Raw genomic sequence first — 2,735 nt, forward strand, 5'->3', positions numbered from 1 at the left:
AAAATATTATTTCTTTAAAGCACAATGATCAGATAAAATTTGATCAAAAAAATTTGACTTTAAGCACAATTAACGAAAGAATGATGCGATAACAATTAGATTATTCGAAATGCGAGAGAAATGAATGAAGATCTATAAGAACGAGTTTACAGATTCTAATAAAAAAATGAATGTCTATCAGTCAAAGAAAAAAAAATCAGGAAACAATATTTGAATACAAACGAGTGTATTATCACCGAAAAATATTTTCGTATAAGAGACGTGATAATAACAATTTGAAGAATAGATGAAACAGGTATTGCAATTATGTACAACGAGAAATTACGCAAGTAAAATCTCAAGAAATACTTGTTTAGGAAAATGTACTCGTTTTAGAAAACAGTTCCATTTCCGAAAATATTTATTCAAAAATTTCTAGAGACCCCCCTTAGAAAACAGATTTAAGTAATGATTCAGTTAAGCTTAAAAGAATAAAAAAATTGAAACATTTTAAGCACGGGTTCTAAACTGAGTGTTTAGAAACCACACTCGGTAAAGCACGGGTCCTGAACTGAAATGTTCAGAAGCCTCGTTTGGAATAAATTACAACTCCCCCTGCATTGGTGTATCACTGAAATGATATTCTGATCAACACAAAATGGACACACCTGTAAAAACCAGATTAAGTAGATTTTGGTACCCAAACGAACTTGGGTCCTATTTTGTTAGTATCAGGTTGGGGTATGTTGAAATTTTCAAACCATTTATTTCTATAAGATAGTTTCTTTTCAGCACTATTAACAGAATGATTATATACATAATATGATTCATGCCAGTTATTATAATCATACATGTTCTTACCTTTCCAGTTGTTGTGATAGATGTTATCTCCATGCCACCTGTTGAACCTTTTGTTATTGACAAAATTATTGGTTCTGCATGTTGAGCACATAATCCTTCTCTTGCTAAGATTGATCAGATCATTAGTGGATCTCACAATGCAAGGAAGATTGTTAGTAACAACAACTGTATGAGATAAAACAGATTCAAACTTAATGACCCAAATGCTTTTAACCTTTGAAGAGTAATTGGGTGATCCAATGACATACCCTTGATAGTACTGATTTGAAGATCGAGAATTGTTCTCAGAAATAGTTGATTTAGGACTACTTGAATAACTGTTCGATTTGGAACAATCATAAAAGGTAGTTTTACACTGTGATTGAGAACCAGTTGGGCTTTTAGCACACAAAAAGTCTTTGACTTTTTGTAAAAGCTGGTCTCTTTCAACAGTAACTAAATCAAATTTAATTTTCAGTTCAATTCTCATCTTCATCTCAATTTCAAGGTCTGTCTTTAGATCAGACAATTTACTTGTAGTATCCAGGAGTTTACCTTCTAACTCCTTTTATAGCATTTCAAACTTTTTCTTCTGATTTATCAACTCTCGTTTCTCTTCATCTGAGCTGCTCTTGTCATTCTCCGGAGCGATGTCAAGCCACTTTTTCTTACCGGCAAGCTCTTTAGCAATTGCTGTATACTTCTTTGAAGTATTTCTTTTCTCAGGGGCAAATTGTTTTTTCTCTTCGTCTAAAGCCTTTTACTTTCGATCAATGCTTTTAGACAATTTCTGTAATTGACTCTGACAATCTTCGGAGATGTCTTTCTTTTCTTTATCAGTCTTGGCTCGTTCCAAGATGATCAGCTGCTCAAAATCCGAGATTTGCTTTAACATCATCTTTGCGTTCAGCTCGAGAGAGTTAATCTTATTCTCAAAGTTCAGAATCAAATATTTTCTCAATCTCTATAATCTTATTCTTTTCTTTCTCTAAAACTTTCCTTTCAACATTCAAATCCTTCTCAACTTCCAAAACCTTTTCTTTCTCTAAATTCAAAAGCTTTCTTAGTTCAAACAAATCACTTTCAGATTTATGAAACTTCTCAGTCAAGTCATCAGTTTCTTTATTCTTTCTCCCAAAAGAGTTTATTTCAGCATTTAATTCATTTTGAACTTTTTGGAGTTTACTGAACAAATCTTTATTAGCCTTACTCCATGTTTCTAACTCTTTTTCACATTCTATTTTGACATCATCCAAGGATTTTTCAAGTTTATTAATCTGATACTTGGAATCATTCTCAACTCTTTCTAATATTTCTTTATGCTCCCGATTCAAATCTTTAATACATTCTTCATTAGCATAATTCTTAGTATACATATTTAAGTATTTCTCTTTATAGTTCACAATGCTCTTTTCTAGCTCAACAATCTTAGCTCTCATCTCCTTTAGGATATCTACCATTAAAAAAAATAAGATTGATCAGATATAGGATCTATGCAGTTAAAGAAAAATTATCAAATAAATAAAATCCACAAAAAAAATAATGCCACAAAATTCACATAAGATTTTCTTTTGGAATTAACAATTGAAATCTATCCGGATTAGAAATCCGGTCAAAAACTCAAATTATGATCAACAACTTCAAACACAACACAATTACCTCAAGCTCTTAATCCGGTCAAGCTATGTATCTAAATCGCCTGCTTAAAGATCAACTCCGCTTACCTTTTGTCCATATACGCTCAAACTGAGAAATAAACCGCTTACCTTGTGTCCGAATTCGTTCAAACTATACTCAAGAGGTGTCCGGGATTGATTAAATCGCTCAACCATTTAGATTCTTGATGACTAAGTATAAATCGCACACTTTATGGATCTAAATCGCACACCACATACTACCTAAATCGCTCAAGATGA

The sequence above is a fragment of the Cynara cardunculus genome (genome assembly GCF_001531365.2).
Source record: "Cynara cardunculus var. scolymus isolate 2C chromosome LG 3, CcrdV1, whole genome shotgun sequence".
Classification (NCBI taxonomy): domain Eukaryota; kingdom Viridiplantae; phylum Streptophyta; class Magnoliopsida; order Asterales; family Asteraceae; genus Cynara; species Cynara cardunculus.